This window comes from Temnothorax americanus, unplaced genomic scaffold, assembly GCF_048541705.1.
Source record: "Temnothorax americanus isolate GAGA-0224 unplaced genomic scaffold, ASM4854170v1 Scaffold19, whole genome shotgun sequence".
Lineage (NCBI taxonomy): Eukaryota > Metazoa > Arthropoda > Insecta > Hymenoptera > Formicidae > Temnothorax > Temnothorax americanus.
The window spans coordinates 444,643-463,800 of NW_027509329.1; the positions used below are offsets into that span (position 1 = coordinate 444,643).

General features: G+C 41.8%; 1 protein-coding gene across 3 annotated transcripts in view; it reads left to right on the forward strand.

Annotated features, from left to right (window-relative positions):
- Shrm (shroom) overlaps positions 1 to 19,158 on the forward strand; it is a 157,768-nt gene that overhangs the window by 32,403 nt on the left and 106,207 nt on the right. Inside the window, exon 1 of one of the 3 annotated variants that reach the window (XM_077404565.1) lies at positions 6,234 to 6,710. The exons of the other annotated variants lie outside the window; for them this stretch is intronic. The gene's annotated coding sequence lies outside the window, so the exon portion shown is untranslated. Of the gene's footprint in view, positions 1 to 6,233; positions 6,711 to 19,158 lie in introns of those variants that run through there. 3 annotated transcript variants of the gene reach the window in all.

Here is a 19,158-nt window from a genome sequence, read left to right on the forward strand (position 1 = left end):
TATGCCGATTCGTTGATCATACGTATCGTTATACGTATATTAGTAGACGATTTATTCGTACATCTCAGGCATGCCGGCATGTTTTCTCGCTACAGATCTAAGTATGTTAATTAGAAATGTATAAATTATAAGTTCGTACAAAAAAAAAAAATAAATCTTCGTACAGGTTTTCACCGAGTCAGCTGTATGTGACACGCATGACGTTAGTGCGTTCTTAACTCGATTACTGCATCAGAGCGAGCGTATACATGTAAAGTCCAACGTACTCTCAACTTTCCATGCATATAGAATGAATCCGGGCAAGGCAGAATAAATTGACCACGCGTGCGAACATTAATTCTCTCGATGAATTCCTCGCTTTTTTATTTCATTACTAATTATATGCGAAAGTCTTGTTTGAGTTTCTGTAACTTTCCAAACATTAGAAATTTTTTTTATTTCAAATATTAGAAAAAAAGGACATATTTGTTAACAACACAGAATAACAGAAAAGGAACTTAACATTTTTTCATAGCTTTACTATTCAATAAATTTTTCCCACTATAAATTTTTTTTAAATATAAATATCTTGTGTCGACATGTGAAGATTTCGTTTGTTGTACATACGTTATCTCTTCTACGTGTGAACATCGTTCCGAACTATAAATTTGAAATAACACCCAGCGAAGATTTTTTATCTACATATCTGCCAGAATAACTCACGAGCGATGTTGGGCCCGTCGTAAATCGACCGTTGACAAAAGGTTTCATTGTCTCGAAGTCAAACGTAAGATTTTTCTACGTTATACATTCAATTCTGTCGCTCTATTATTACTCGTTTCCGGCTGTTTCCACGTAGTCATTTTTCAAGTTCTTCACTAAATTACGCTCCTAAGAATGCACAAAGCGCAAAGTGGATACGGAACTTCTGCTAACAAACAAATAGCGACCTTTATTGTGCTACTGAGTAGATTAATAGTCTGAATCTTTTAGATATCATTCTTCTTAAACGTCGGCAACGAATTATGTCTGCTCTTTACAGACCTAACGTGTCGAGGGGGATTTCTATCCTAATGATTATTACATTAAGGCAATCTGTCCATTTCCCTCGAATTCCACGACTCCTCGCACCGGTTCCGAGACAGGTCTCTCTAATCGCACAAACGAGCCGAGGTTTCGTAATTCTTATTACAGGCTCCGGATGAGTTAGTAGAATGGCGTTAGATTAGCAAACGCGTTTCATTGTCAGCGTGTGGGCAGTCCCATTCATTCATCCACCCACCGAAGCAAAGCGTAATTTAAAAAATTCTAAAGGTTATCCGTACATATATATTATATACTCGCACGCACTCGCGCGAGCATGCGCGATCCCAGAATCACGAGTAATCGATCGAAAAAGGATGTTCATTAATTTCATGTAGGCGTAGAATTGACTTTAGCGACAAGATAAAACCGAGCGAGGGTGTATATCCCGCTATTCGCATCGGAAGGGCGAGGCAACGATCGGGTGAGGCTCCCTCGCATGATTTGGGGCCAATTAGGGCCGGCGTTGAAGCCATTAATCCCTTTTGGTAATTTGTCCGTACCCGGAATTGATTTAAGACCGACACGTGGATCGAAGGTAAGACGAATGACTCTGTGTAGGCCACGAGAAGAAGTGACGTGTCAATTAAGCTACCCTACAATTCACCGGAAAATTATGTACAGAGGCCACGATACACGCACGATACGATAAATCACGGCCGGTTTCTCAAATGGTTTTCGATTTGATGATTATTTATGCGCGTCGATAACGTATCGCGCGACGTTGCTCGGCCATTAAATATGCGATCGCTCGATAGCCATTTAATCGCGTTGCTCAAACTCGTTGTCAAATATTTCGCAAAATGTCTAAGTTGATTCCAGGACGTTATACACATTTCATTTGAATATCCATGTTATATCTGCAAGGCTAATAAGAGAACGAAGATTTCTATAGAAATTTACATTTTTAGGTGTTTCTGAAGAAATCTCAACCGAGATTGGCTGCTTCTTTCTTGGCTATATCCTTTACCGGTCCGACCGTCAGGTAGAAAATTCATATTGCGATCGTGCGAGTTTCTACCTGCTCACCTGGGAACGTGTGCCTCGGGAAAACTTTGCTCTTTATCTGTCGAGAAGAATTCCAGTCTCCTTTTCATATTTCTTTTTCTTGTCCTCTCTTTATGTGGTATCTTTCTTTTCTCTTTCCTCTTTCCAGTTCAAACTTTTTATAGTCCAAATATTATCTTTCCCTGCTTTTTATCTTCTCCCTTTTTATCTTTTTATTAATTGTTACTAATGTGTATTTTGCATTGATCAATTCTTTTTGTATACTTTCTTTGTTTGTGGCTTAAAAAACCTATATATCTTAAACTATCAATAAATAAATAATCAATATAAATATTTTCGCGTTAATGTTTGCGTAAAAAATTCAATAATTTTCCTGCAAAAGCAGATTCAATTAATTTCTCTCAAAATTTCTGTTTCTTTTAAATTTAACTCACATCCGCAGCAATATCTTGCGAATGTTACAAGTTTTCTTGTTTTTTTTCCCCTCCATTTTATCCATTTTATCAAAACGCCAAGTGTCAGAGTTCAACACCTCCGGTAATAAAGAACGACACCTCGATTGGTATCGCGTAAACCGAGTGGCCGGTCCAAGGTGAAACCATGCAAAACAAAGAGAAACCTCCTGGCGAATTATGCAGATCGGGTGCATTAGCATTTGCTTAGCATACACCCTGGTTGTTACACGACCCTATACTACGGTATGGACTTTCTCATGTGGTTACCATAAAAAAAAATTAGAGGTATCTAAACCCAATGGATCCAACAATTGGTCTCTCTTACATGGCCTCGCCTTTTCTCAAAGTCGATCCCACGGCGGTTTACTCTCTCTCCGAATTGGATTAAGCAAATTTTTCCGCATTAATGCTAATTTCTCGATAACACAATGCATTCGCGTGATACAATTCGAACCTTAGTAGCAATTGATTGATGTTTAATGATCAATGCCTTTAATTCAAACTGTGCACGGTCGCAAATAATGAAAAGACTAAACCTACAACAAGAACGTGACATGATCTGAGTCTTATTTCGTAATTAATTTAATGTTTTGTCTAAATTACGTACTAAAGACTAAACTGCAGTGAATTGTGTAATCTAAATAGCTCTCTTTACGAAGCGCGATACGCTGTGTAGAGCCCACAAGAATCGACAGGTGGTTTCTGCTATGGTAGATGCGAGGAACCCTGTCCACCTTTCCTATCGCTCACGAATTTTGTAAAAGGTCGAGCGTAACGCGGCAATTACGCGAACGCGGAACCCTTCCGTAAAAGGGAAAACGCACGTTAAGGAATCGTGTTCATTCTCAAGGTCGACCGGTATCCTACCGGCTCCTGCCGCAGCCTGCATAACGCGTTTCTATTACGCGGTCAATTGCAGCGATTGTTGCGTGTATCTCGCAATCAGTGGCTCTCGGTCTACACGTGCTCCGTATCGCGCGCATTAGTCCTCCATCCACTTTCCTATATCTTATCTGCACTTTTGAAGAGCTCTCAATCCGTTTATTTCAATTAACGATATTTAAAAAAAATGTGATGAGTTGTGCGTTAGATATTTTAATCGTGACAAATTGGTCTCCTATTTTTAGAAGTTTTGTTCTCAAGTTTTTCTGTCGTTGATAGCGGAAATCTATCATCGCCATTGCTTTAATCACGGGCAAACCTCGATTTCACCGTCTCGCCCGAGACGGGCGGAACTAATTTCTCGAAAAATTCCGCTTGGTACCCGCTCACAAAGAAGGTTGGACAATCTGCCCTTCCTTAAACCAGTTATCGCGACACAACGGTTTCTTTCGGGGCTGATTGCGCGCACGAAAATGGCGTAATCATCGTGATTAACGAGGAAACCATGTCGTCGTCATCATCGCTCTCTTTCGTCGCTGAGCTTCTAATTGGAACACGTCAGCGTTGGCGAGACTGCGGTCACCGCGCACGTATCGGAGAACGAGGTAATACATTTGGGTCGACACACGAAACCTCTGCATGAATGCTTGCGTGTTTATACGCAAATGAATATGTGGACGCGTTATTTTGTACATATATAAAATATATGTACGACACTCGACACGCACAACAGCAGTTATCGCGAACTTTCTACGAAACAATGGCGTTTCAGCGACGCGTTTCTGCTCGAGCGTGCTCGCCGCTGCGCGCGGATGGTGTTATCAAACATTCGGGAATGCTTTAATTGTGCCTTTAATTGAATCGACCTCACCTCTCCGGGTCAACAGCATCGAAGGACTCGACGTCCTTGGCCACAACCGGCAGATGGTCGGCAAGACGTTGGTCGGTGCAATCCGGCTCACGGTGCACACCAATGCTGGTATGTGCATTCGTGCCCGTACGATCTAACTTACGAGGCAACATCTCGTTTCTTTCAAACCTGGCCGTGAACAAGAGCAAAAAGATACCCGGGCGCCTTGAGTGCCTCGACGACCGAGAATTTCCTCGGGGATATTGTCGCGACTTCTCGCGCCGGAACGTTCATACCGGACGCCTCGCTTGCTCGTTGCTCTTCTTCTTTCCCCTTCTATCCTTTTTTCTCTTCGGCGTTTTCATTTTCGATATTACATCCCAGAAAGGTCGGGATGCATTAACCGGTACTTTATGCGCCTCGTGAAAATTATTCCCGATTCACGATTGTAAATAATGCCATTGTGATCACGCTCTCGTGGACCGTTGCGCAACAAGCATGCTGCATGCGTGCACACTACTACGTGAACGCTTATCCTGCACGGCAAAGCGCATTTCAGCGTTACGCATAAATGTGAAATTATGTAAGTACTGCATAAGCGTGTAATAAGTGTAAACCAATACGATATTTTAGTAGGACTTTATACGAGGCGATACCTACGTGGGCGCCGCGCGTTGTAAGAGCCCGGAATAATTTTTATGAAGAGGCACGCGCGTGTTCGGCGCTGTGTTGGCAATAGATAAGCATCCATAAATTTCTGCCGAAACGATAATCTGTTATCGTTAAGCGTAATATAACATATAACTTTCCTTTCAAGTAATGTGTATGATAAACTTGAGAAATTTAAAAGACCCGCGACACGCCCGCGTGAGGTGCGCAATTAAATAAAAATTTTTCCGACAATCACAGTTAGGAAATTACAATGGATCGCAAAAATTCACTCATAAACATTTGATGATTGCTCTGTTGCTTTTTAAAAGCGCAAAGCTTTAATCGTGCGAATTAAATTAATATTTATATGCTGATTTTGAGACAATTATTATATGTTTACTCTGAAAAGTCAGCTTAATCCGCTTGTTAACGTTATTCGTAATTTTATCAGAAGAGAGTGACGTACGATCGTATGATGCTAATATTGCAAAACGATACGCGGTTTAATTAGACATTATTTAATAGCTAGAGATATCCTCCGGCTATTAAATAACGTACCCTGACATCTAGCAAGCGTTATGAATCATTCACGACGTCGCTTTATCACTTTCTGTGGATTTCGTTGTGATTGATGCTAATTTGTAATTCCACGAGAAAAATATCATCTCTTCTTTCTATGCAGATCAAAGGTTTTTTTTTTAAACCTCCACATATGTGACGCAAAAAATTATTCTCTTTTATACCACATTTATAACTTTGTAGCAAACCTTGATTTATACAAATTAATTCCCGTCCTCTCGTCATTTTTAATGTTGGGCGAGCCTCTTTAATTAAACTCCGACGCAAGAATTCGCTACGCCGCGTGTCTATCTATTAATTGAATTCCTAATCGCTAATTCGTAGACCTAAGAAAGGAATTTAAAACCGATGCTCGATTAAGCTTCAATTCGAATCGGCGCAAATTTAGCGCGCCGCGTATCGCAAAGTACGGGCGGGATATATGTATAACGCGGTCGAGAACGGCGAACGGAGAAGAGGGATAATAGACATAGATTATAGCAGTCTTAAGGGCTTCTACGGCGCGGAGGAACGAAGGAGCGGGCAGGCGCTCGGTCGTTTGCCTTGGATTGCCTTCGAACCGGCGGAGCACCGGCGGAGCGCGCCCGATCCCGATTCCGATCCCGGCTGGTTTCCGCCGCGCATTCCATCCAGTCGAATCGGCCGCGATCGGCTCCGCCCGCCGATCCTCGGCCGTCCTCGGCCTTTCTCGGTTACCTCGCGCGGCGCCGTGGTCGGCAAACATCGGCAACAGTCGTGCAACGGCGCTCGCGCGGAATGGATCGCGGGCCGTGTCTTTTATTACGAACGCGCCGATAAAATGTCTCCGTCAACATCGTCGCGAGACGTTAGAGACGCTCATATGTGGACTGATAACGTCCCGGTCGACGGTATTGCGTGGTGAATCGCCGCTCCGGAATCACAGAGAGAAAGAGAGAAAAAGGTGAAGGGAAATCGAAGGGAGTATATCGGAGAAGAAAAAATCCATCCTTTCTCACGCGCGTGGCTCTCGAGTGAGCCAGCGCCAGCGTTCCGACGTGTGACGTGGTGTTTAATGTACAGTGGGTGGTGCTGATTCCTTCGTTCCTCTCGCGCTTCGATTTATCCCCCATCGTTGTCTTTCTCGGATCTTAAGGACTCCGCCTGGATCGACCTGGAGCACCGGCCTCTCCCTGCGACAGTATAGCGGCATAGCAACGACGATCGAGCGGTGCGGAGCTGCAGCCGTCTTCGTGCATCAACAGGTGGGGACCAGTTACAATATCAGCTTCTATGTTTCTTCGCTTCTTTCTCGCCAACACCTGCGCGCTTCGCGCCAGGTGGCGGCGAGGACTCACCCGTCTTTTAGTCGTAAGGGTTTCTAGGCGATACCTTAAGCCTTAAGGCTCGAAGAAGCCTGCTGCTCCCAAAGCGCATTCGCACCTGTCCATTACTACGGGTACTCTCTCGTGTTTCTTTCGAAAGCGCGATAAGCTGATACCACGTGCTTGATGGGGACACGTCATTACATAACGGATATACTTGCGCGCGACGACTTGGCCCTGTCTGCTCCGTGTTTCATGCTTCACTTCATTAAACAAATTCTCCATTCACGAGTCGCAACAAGAACTGTGTATAAATCTCTGATATGGCCCTCGCACACATATTTAATTTCATTTCATTTCAGCGAAGAAATACGCGAGTTGTTCGCACGAATATTATCGCGACCGTTCGCAAATTTAATAATCACACGCCGGCTTCGGTGAATTTAATGGCACGATTAAAATTCGGCGCGCTCCACATGTGCTCCGAAATAGTTAGAGACTTCCTGAACGCGTAACGGTTTCGGTTTTCGGTTCGTATCGCTCCTCTTTTCGCGAGGAGGAAAAATGGCGGTGCGAATTTCAAGAAGTCATTCTTCTACCTGAGCAAATTCCAGATAGCGATCCTTACCGGAACTCCTGGCTTGCGCATTTTCGTTCTCCACGCGAGATACATACAATCCCGAAAATCGTCGGTGTTACCGGTGCTCGATCGCGACTTCTGAACGGGAAAGCAACGCCCTACGGCGTGCACGTTCTCCGTGGAAGATGTGTACGGTGTATCGGACGTGGACCGTCATTAATATAGCGAATCCCGACAATTCCAAGGAGCCTTTTTCAACGTACCGACTGGTGCGTTGAACCGATTTTCCGGTGGAATCCATTGTTTCTCGTCCGTGGCCTCGGCGTAACTTTCTTCCGAAGGAGACGATCGCTCCTCGCTCGAGCCCGAAGAAGGCAGTCGCATTCGCAAGTATAATCAACGAGTCACTACTTCACCGAGTATAGGTTGTTGACTCGCGAGTCTCCTCTCTTTCAAGTCGCGTCAATTTTTAAATAATATAAACACGCGAGCGTTGTTTGCGCGCGCGCGCGCGCTGCGGTGCAGCGATGGCCTTGACATCAGGTCGATATCAAGGCTGGTGCCTTGACCTTTTCCGCGCGTTCGTAGGTTGCTTCTTCGGCACGGCGAACGGCGTGGATAAGCGTGATATCGACGCGCGCCACGCCGCCGCGCGCCGCGCCGCGCGGCCGCGTGAATCGGAGCGAGAGAGGATTTATTAAATTCTCAACGAATTATATAGAGGAGGTGTGCGCTGTAATAAAATTAAATTGCGAGTGGTAATACAACGTGCGAATATAATTGTGTGAAAGTAGTTGCGCGGATAGATAGCTGATCTTAACGAATGCGCGATCGGGTAGGAGAAGTATTAGCTATTATGTGCTAATTCTCAAATTGAGATTTAGGTTGAACTCGTAAAATAAAACTTAGACTAAAGTTGCTTACGTGTTTTCATTGTGCGACTTAAGGAGGAAAGAAAAATTAATTATAATTTTTATATTATTGTTAAGACAGGATTAGATTGAGAATATTAAAAATATCAGAAATATGAAAACATAATTCTCGTTAATAAAATGTTTTATGCAATCATAATATAAATTTTTATTGTCTGATATTAATGGTTCCGAAACTACTCTGAAATTTAAGACATAACACAATTTCCATTATCCAAGTTTGCAAGTCCATCGCGAATTGTAGCAAAGAAAAATTAATTAAATTAATCTTTGAATCTCAGTGTACTGGAACGGAATCATATTATGAATGATTTAAATTATGTGGCTCGCGTAGTAAATGTATATGTAATTAATAAAATACTGATATATATATATATATATACACTGACTGCAAAATATTATTAAATTCAGCAGCGTAAACTAAATTAAAACTATAAAATTTGTTTATATTCTGTACGTAGAATTAGAAAAGACTATTTTACGTAAAAAGTGATGAAACAGTAATAAATGCCAGTTTGCCGGATGCTCATATTGGTATATTGATTATGCATATTATACTGCAAAATGTGAGCCATTCGGAAAGAATTTTACGCAAGAATAAAAGTGTCACTTTCGATATATTATTAGCCATCAGTTATTCGTGTTCACGCCGACAGTTGATAATTATAGAAGTGATTGCGCAATTGCCAATAAAAGTGTTTGCACGTCTGGTAACAAACACGTCAGGCAATGTAGTTCGATTTTGATAAGCGTATTAGCCGGTGCGACGCATGAAAAATCGTTACGAATACCGGAACAAAGATTCGTTACGGCTAATACGTTTTTCCGTACAGGTATTCGTGCACGCAATAGAAAGTTCCTCTCATGAATGGAGAGGAACTACCGAGCAACTACCTCTAAGAACTGAGAATCCTGCCGTATAGTCCGACGCGTCAGACATTGATGTAGGTAGCTACCTGTAATAATTATGGCTGGCCAAGCCATTCCGACACATACCAAACACACCCGGGGAGACCTCCAAATGTAACGCTTATTAAAATACCATCATTAAACGCTTCAATCCTTCGTGAAGGGGCTACAGTGAAAGTGGCTGCGTACGCGAGCTATCGTGCCCTTTGACCATGGAAACATTACTATTACGTGCATTGAAACTATTAACCTTAGAATGATGAAGTAATATGATTTTATGTATAATGTGAGGAATTACGCGATATAACAACTAGCAGTAATATTAATTGAGTTTATCATTTTTACAATAAGAAGGATCAATAAAATTGATAAAATAATTATTACGTTACATTTCACGCACACGATTAAATTTTAATTACTTTATTTTCTAGCGATAATTTTGAAAGAGTATCGTTAAAAATATCAGTCTATTTATTAACGCTTCGCTATAAGCTGATTATAGGTATTATAATAGACTTGACTTTTAAAATAGAAAAAAGATTTAAGATTTACGCAAGGGTTTTATCTTGAGTACCTGCTTAGCCTGCTGAGCTAAATATAGTTTGTTTCCTTTAAAGAAAAAAGGTTTTCCGTCTAAACATTTCTGAAAAGTAGGTTTTGGCAGAGTCTATAGTATTCGTTGTCCCTTTTTGAGAGATGATCGATTTCTATAATTCTATAGGATTTTTGAACAGTTATAGTCTTGTAGTCGACGGTTTTTAGGCAAGATAATCTTATTCAAAATTTAAAAATTCCAACGTCGTGTGAAATGGAGAAGGCTAAAGAGGAGAGAGAGGAAACGTACGAAACGAACGTAGTAGGTGAAACGCTTGAAATTGCCTTGAAATCGCGCGCGTATTACTCAAGAACGTTCCACGGGAGGCTCCTGAAATTATGTGAACCTGCCGTGCTCATTCGTGTTTAACGAATGTAGGCTTCCGTTCTCCTAGTTACATCTCTTCGATTATTAGATGGAAGATCCACTTGGACTGAAATACATTTCCTCGCGAAGATCAGTAGTCGCTTTCCAGGTCGTCCATGCGGAATAACGTGATCTATCCCAATAATTATATAGGCTCTGTCCCAGCTAAGAAAATCATTACGTTGAAAAATGACTACCGACTAATGGAATGACCTACGAATGGATCAGTTCGTACTAATGGTTTTTGGTTACACGCGACATTTACTTGGCTTAACAATGAAAAAAATATATGTATATTTCAACAATTATAATATTTTTAAATTGAGAAGTCATATATGAAAATTTCATCTAGTATACCGCGTATCTCTCGACCACCCTGGACGAATAATGCATCGATTAGGTATTCGACATCGTTCATTCGCCGCATTATTCCTAAGGGTAAGGGCAAAAAGCAGCACATTAAATCAATTTCGTTGGCATTATGCATTCGAGAATAGCGAAGAACTGCGATCGAATGACTGTCTAGGCCGTTTATCTCGGCGCATCTTGAATATTTTTCTCATCGCATCTCTATCCGACCGTCCTACCGTTTCGTGCGTACTACTATGGCAATATGCCGATGAACATTGCAACCGGATGTCCTTCGTATCGAGAAAGAGAAAGAATGGAGAGAAGGAATAAGGTGGCATCGATGAGAAGGGAATGAAGGTTATCTATTTATCGGGGGTAATCCATTTTGCATTAATATTCTTGTTTGGCAGGCAATATAGCCATTGAAATTGCGAGCTTCCAGAGCGGGTATAATCGACGATTGGCCCATAATCTTGGGAATCAACATGAAGGGGGGGAGGAAGGGTTAAACGAGAAATGAGCATGGAGTTCAAGAAGCGGAAAAGCACGAGGGAAGGACGATGGAAGAGCATATATACTGCCGCGGGATATCGGCCGCGCGCGCCTTTAAACATTGTAAATCGTGAAAAGCGGACGCATGTAAATCCCTGGAGAAACGCACGTACCTCGCGGCGGTAATGAGCGACCCGGGTAAATGTTGGAAAGGCGTTATTACCGGATCGCAATTGCTATTTCAGGAGTAAATTCTTTCGTATGATGATCAGACAGACCGGGATCCGCGATGTACTTATTACATGCACGGAAGTACAGCTTCCAGTTTTTCCTCCTTTTTTTTCGGTGCTTTGTAAGCTGCACCGTACAATTTCGTAGTACACATCCCCGCTGTGAATGGAGCAAAGACAGATCAATAGCGTCGAATATCACGCCCCGAATAACGTCTATCCGACCGTCTCCGACCGATGAGCTACCTGATGTCTCAGTAATCGGATAATTTATCTGTTTCGGAATGTGAACACGCGATCTTTACCGTTTTAATCCATATTTTACCGTACAGTGCGACGACTAGGATGAGAGAGAGAGAGTTGCGGAACGACACTTTCGTTCGCAGGCCTTGTCCTGCGTAATTTTATTCTGAGTAATTTATTGTAAAAGACTGGAAACGAGCATTTTTCTGACACATTGATGTTAACATCTCTTCAGATTAATATCAGTGTTCTAGTTGTAGCTTTCTTCTTACTGCAGAATTCTCGGCTTCTCAAAATTATTCATAATTATTTAGAAAACGCGATAAGATACATAAAATTCATAGTTCATAAGATAAAAAGCATGCTCTGATCTACGTATCTCTGCGTTGCAGATTACTATGTACTTTGCTCTTATTACTGGTCGTCAAAATGGATGTTGCATAATATAGCAGGACCATATTTGTCGCGTGAAAGTGAACGATTGTCATGTCGATGATCTGCAGCGCAGGACCAGTTTAAACTACATCGTTCGCAACGCACTAATAATAAGCAACGCTCGATCACGACCCGAGATTTTATGAACTCGCGCGTGTGGCCTTTCGCATCGCGAAACGACCACGATGCGTGCCACGGCACTCAAGTCATTTGCGACAATGAGCGATTCTGCAAATGTCGATGACACGCCACGGAGAACAGAGCGGTCATTACGGTCGGTACACTCGCGAACCGTGAACAATCGCTGGAAAATTATCGTTCCGGGCGCGAGCGGCCACGCTCTTGTCGTGCAGCGTTTCCGATTGCGCAACATAAGTTCCACTTTTCAAACGAGAGTTCGTTCGTGCGATAGAGGATGACATTTGACATTCTGTCTATTTAAGCGGACAAGCAATGATTGACAAAAATATTGTACATAGATATAAGAAGATAAATATTGTATAAAGATATAAAAGGAATTTATCACTTATATATGAATATTTTTAAAAGCTATAAACAAGAGCACATTTTTTCTATTTTTATGTAAAGGGATATTACACAAAAACATATAGCTTAGAATTTAGATCGTTATACATTATTTGTTTCTGCAAACTTCGTTGAAACTTTTGTCGACAAATATGTCTGCTAAAAGAGATTTAATTGTGAGATCGAGTTTGTCGTTTTATTTCTTTACGTTTTAAGCTCGATACATTTTTGTAAGTTAATCGCACAACTGACAAAAGCAAAATCAAGATTCTATGCATACATAAATTGAAATTCTGTATTCAGTAAAAGCAAACATATTCGGAGCATTTAACGTTCCGGTTGAGATTTTAAACATCATGTTACTCATAAATCGTTCAGAAATAGATGGTTGGCCTCAAAAACCAGTCAGCCTTTATTATAGTATAGTTTGTATTACATTATACAGTACGACAAAACGGATACCGAGTTTTTTTTACATTCAGCACTATTTTTGCGTCGAACATCGTTCATAAGCACTATTTCATCGGCATAATTACCATACAATAGATTAATGATAACGTTTGATAACGCGCGCGTGTTCACATTTACTATATTTAGCGTTGAATCCGGTTTCTTTCTTTCGTTCCTCGGTCCAGCAACCCCGACCGGTGTCATTGCAGAAAATCAAACTATCAGTTGCAGTAATCTCGTAAAAAAGTCAATAGTCCTTGACTGAAATAAGACCGTGTATTACCAGTTAGAGAGTCCTGCCAATCATTACGTTAGTTGACCTGCATTACATCCTTTTCGTTTCGATTAGCTCGATTCAAGAAAAACTGCATAAAAAAATATGCTTGACGTTATCTCGAAATGTGAAAATTCAAACAGTTCCGTCAACGAAAGCAATTTACGCTCTCGCGATTACGATCATTTCTTATCGCGACTATTTCTTGCGCTCGTCTTTGTTCCCGCAATTATTTATATTTTTTTCATATTTTTTCGAGGAGACCGGATTAATGACGTATCCCCCGAAGAGTGCCTGTAAACGTACAACCTTCTATTAATTAATCCCGCCTTATTGCCCATTGCGTAACGAAGTTCCGTACTCTCTTCTCGAGATAACGGTTTCTCGGGATGATAAAGCGCTATTTATTCACAGCGGAGTCACGTCGCTTTGACAGTTAAGACAAGCACGCTTTTAATCAACACAATAACTCTGGGCGCACTAATTAATTGAGAACCCATAGTCATACATCTTCGACAAACATAATGAAGCAATGCGGCCAAGCGTTAGCGTTTTTCGCGCGCGCTCGCGCATCTTCTTTGAATTTCGCCACAGAGTGTGTCTTGGAAACTACCTCGCCTTATTTCTCTCTCATTACAAGATCGCGATTATTTCATCATTGATGGATGATGCGTGAAGACCGCTACATTGATTCCAGTATTCAATTCAAGTATCGTCTTATTATTATCCTAATTAGTAACTGACAGAGCATGCGACTCGCAGATGCGCTCGACTGTATTGTCAGATTCTTTAAGAATTATAGCTTTCGTTGAAGTAACGAAGAACGATAATGATCGAACATATCTGTTTTCGCATCGATTCATTCGGATATCTTGCGATCGATTCGTTCCGCACTTTGCTGTCCGTTTCAATCGTCAGCGACGTTCCTGACGCCGCTAGTCGAATGTTAATTACGGGGATCGACAAGAAACGCATTCGTTTCGCAAAACGCAAAGTTTTTGTTTGCATATACTTGCGATTGTTGATGCATTATCGTAAGATACGGCATTTATCTACGCTAGTCGCGTTTACCGATCTTATCGCCGTGAATGATAGCACCAATAAAACGGCAAAATCGACCCGTGCATATACGGCAAAGTTTCCCCAAGTGTTTTCCAAGGAATTGCGCAAAAGCTGCGCAAAACTGCGCCGCAAACGGTTTCTTGAATGTCAGGTTAAACGTCGCGCGACCGGAGCTTGGAACGTCAGTACAATGGGCTGGGAAAACTACTTGGCGAGCGACGCGCACTATATTCAGCTGCTTTATTACCGGGTCTCATTATGCCACGATGTACCGTAAAGGCATTAGGCTACGTCGTTACAATGCGGCCGCCACAATAATCCATTTAGAATTCGTTATATAAACGCACCCAATTTTTCTCTCCTTTTGGGGAAGGGAGCTCCGTTTATTTGCGCCGGATCTCGTCTGCATTGTGATTCTAATGAAGGAAAGCACCTCTCTCGGAGGGTTGCGTTCTCCAATTCACGCCCGCCAGGCCCGCCAGAAATGACGAAACACCCATGAGAAACATTTCTACGTGCTGCACCCTAACGCCCGCGCGGAGCAGGCAGGTACTTATTGTTGTATCATCGCGAGTATATTCGACGATTGTTGATTTAGGATCGAGAGCAGCGTAAATAAGTGCCGGCCGCGGAACGGAGAACGGTTGGGACGATACACGCCGACCGTTCGAGATTTCGATCTCAATGTCAAACATTGTTGGCCAGTTATTACTGCACGAATGTACGAGCTCTCGCATACATACGATTTACGATTATGATAATTTGCGACATTTATGACGTTCAAAAATCACTACGGTTCGCGTTAACTACCTTCGCGTTTTGAGGACAATATACCTACGCGGATAAGATCGTAAAAAGGCGAATGTTAAAACCGGTTGAAATCGAAATTGTCGCTCGTAAAAGAGGAATAACTTTGTTGTCGCGCAAATAATTATCAATGTAAATTCAAGTTTATATAAATGCACAAAAGCCTGTTCTCTGCAACTTTTATCTTACTTTGGTCGCTATTAATTCCGTGCTTTGAACACCTCGTCATATCCATAATAACTCTTCAAAAAAAAGCTATATAATTTATTATAATGTATATATATGCATTAAAAAATTCCATTCTCTAAGTTGTTTCGTAGAAATTCATAATGCCGATGAAAGTCTAGAGAATCCAGCTTTCATCTTAATGATTACGCTAATAATCTATGTTCGCCAGCCTAAAAAAAACCATCAACACTTTGTTAATGCCACGTGCGTGTCCGTAGCGTATTATTCCGCTAATATCAGCGGAGTTCAACGGTAATGTCTCGCAGGATAATGTACGCGGTAGCATCCGTCAAGCGTACTCGTCCTTACTTGACGTAACCGGGTCGAGGCGTCCCGTAAAAAGTGCTTTAAGGTGGTCCTTTCGCGGACCCAGTTAGTCAAGTAACAGTCCGTCATGAGGTAATTGAAAACAAACAGTGACAAACATTACACAACGAGTTACACAACATCCCAATAATTATAATAATATAACATGATTTTACACGCACGATTTAATCGTATTTAATTATTTACTACTTAAAAAAATATCACAATAGTAGTGCGGTTGGACTCGATTTATGTTAGGTCAGGCATGACAGTACGAGTAAAGCAATATGAGCGTGGATCCACTACTTATTTAACCTCATATATCAGAGCAAAACATTCGGCAAGCCCTTATTTTCAAGGTATGTACGAAATCCGGAAACTTCAGGGAATATTTTAAGACATGAATAATGTATTCGTCTGATCGCTAAGTACATGTATTATTCGTTGAAAACCTCGGCCGTGGCGATTTGCATCATTCTATCTTTCTCGTTCATTAGATGTAAACAAGGATAGAATGACAATGGCACGCTCCGCGAACCGCACATTTAGAATGACTTATTTCTTGTAAAGTGTCGGTAACCTCACTTGATTTTTCGTACACATGTCCCTTATTACTGTATATTTAACATATATCAAATTTAGGTACTTATCTAATACTTGTTCTCACGAAAGGACCACCTTAAGTGTAGACTTAAGCCGAGCGTTTCCACGTACAATCGAGAGCTGATTTCACGGTGTTGCACCTAACATGAGTCCATCGACGTTCCTACTGACGCTCTCGTTTTTTCATATATCTGAATGCGAAACCGCGGTGAAGCCCCGGTCGAGTTATGCGCCACGGATATACGCCTTTCGCCGATATCCGACGTGGAACTCTTTTATCCGACGTCGCGCTGCTCGATCGTCGCGCTTTCGAGTCGGCTGAGAGACGCGATATAACTGCATTCCATTGCATATATGCGGCGATGTGAGAGACGCGGACAGATGGACAAACGGAGACGCGAACGCGCGGTTTTATTTTACGCCGTCGTAAACGGGAAAATCATATCGACGCCAGGAATACGACGAGCAAGAATGCCGGAGATCGTACTCCAAGTATACGACACTTCGTTTTTTTCATATCGCACCTTTGCGCGCACTTTGCGTTCCTCGATAACTTTTTGCAGACTTGCACTCAATGATAACGGGTATTCCTGGCGCGATGGAACACCCCGGCGGTCTCGATTTCTAAGGAAACGAAAGCGTTTCGCGACTTTTTCTATTATTTAATTTTGCAGGAGATTTAACGGGCTGTTGAAAATGTCCAAAACGGTTTGATTACAAAAATGTGGTACAAAGTATATCGAAAATATGATAAGATATAATAATCCACACTTTTTAAATAATCTCGTATTTATATTCTGCTGAAAGAAAATGTTATTTATTTCTTATTTTAAAGAAAGCAGTAGCTTTTAGAATTTCTAAAAAAATACATAGTATAATATGTATAAGGTATGTATAAGGTATAGCAATGATATATTAAAATATGTTTCACGTTTTGTTGTATAATGTTATATAATCGGAGTTCGTCTCTATCAAGCAAGCCTAGAATTCTAAGATTCGTTTTATGCTGCATCGAGAATTGCTGTGGTAGAGTTCAGCTATCTCACACAAACTTGTTTTAATGCTTCGTGTTATCGTGACGATGCAAGTTATCGTACGAGCTTGTTCAACTGCGCTGTAATTTAATTAGCATCCCTTAGCGAGTTTGTCATTGTCCACTGAGCACGTATGAATCATCTCGACGCCTATATCAGCAAGCGTACTTCTGCACTTTCACATGTAAAGATGCTATTTTATTCAAGTCAACGGACCGGATCACCATCTCCGAACGTTCGAACGTCTTATTTAAAGCAAATAAAATAATTTTGTCTTGTATCATCGTCTGTGCGATTCTAAAGTTAAATAAAATATGTGTTATTAATTTATGTATAACATGAAAGTAGATTTGTGCCGCTTTTTTAACGGTACGACAAAGTATCATTTGATTTATTATTTTAATCAACATCGCTTATCGTCGCAACACCGTTGATTCGCTGTGATACATTTCATAGTCTCTCTCTGAAATTTCCAACGTAATTGATGTAATACGATCGTAAGTGGATAGTTAAAGCCTCAGGACTGTCTCTCGTGTGGAAGGGTACGGTTCGATTGGTGAACGGCAAAATTGAGTCGACATGTGGTTAGCGTGCTTAAAACCATTTAGCACTGTCATAGTTCCACAGACACAATTCACGTGCATTATATCAACGCCTCCACAATGCTCGTAAACTTTCTTCCGATGCATATATACGATTTACCGATGCACTATGCGTATATACCCGTGCTGCGTGCACGCACTCGGCGTATCGGTGTTGACATTTGGAATGCTAATGTCGATTAGCGAAATATCGATATTGTCACAGTGCACGGCGCGCAAGATTATTAGTATTGTTACGCACTTGTGTATCTCGATGCGATTGTAATATAAATAGAGAAAGGAGCAGAATCGTGGAAAAGGGCTTCGCACCGACATAAATCTCGTTCCCCGCGTTCTTATTTGCAAATAATGCTGCCTTGAAACACGTCGCTGCTTTCTGGCGATCTGAGCATTATGCGCGGCGACGACGTGGGGGTTTATTCCGCTCATTACACGATCTCCTCAAGCGTACACCGTGAGGAAAATATGGTCGGAGAACCGCGAATTACGGGGAATTTGTGTATATCAAAGGTCGTTCGTAGTGGAGCGCGTGGCACGAGCGCGCGGCACACCGGGTTCCATTTCATCCCCAACGTGTAATAAATTCGAGGGGGGGGGGCATAATTTCTGTGTTCCACGAGTGTCCGTTTATTCATTTAATTAGCCGGTTCACGAGAGGAGAAGATAAAGGGTGAATAATGAGCGTCCGATGTGAATCACATTGCATATATAAATTGCCGTTTCGGAGCAGGTTGAAAACGTGACTTACGCCGTTTACGCAGGACGATCTTTATGCGCGTGCACGAGTAAAGGTCTCGCGAAAGGATATTAATATTGTGCAGCACCTACGCGCCACGTGTCCTAATGGGATCTACGTTCTGCCGCCTTCAGGTGCGTCATAACAGCTCAGAGCCTTGACGGCGAGTGAGCTCCGGAATTAATTTGTAACCGGAAGACGTAGGCATCGTAGACGATACCTCCACCTGAGGGCTTAAGTATCGAATGGCGGTAATTATCGCGTAGCGAAACATAATTGTGCATAAGTCTACTTCGCTTTTGCAGCAGCAACACACTTGCTGTATAAGCTGCAAATGATTTTCGGCACACACAGCGGTACCACGGTGGGTAATTTTATTAGAAACCGCGACGGAAGTGAAAGTAAGACACAATGCGCCTCGTGCTTCACGAAGATGGCAGTCACTCAAACGCGCAACGCTAATTACAAACCCATAATGATATGCTTCTCGACGGTTTGACATTCTTCTACCTTTCTATACGTCAATGTTTCCTCTATCGTATCGTCGACTACGATTTCGTAATCGCTATCGATTTTAGAAGACGTTTGCGAGATATTTTTACATACCGCGTATCGGCAGATGTTTAAC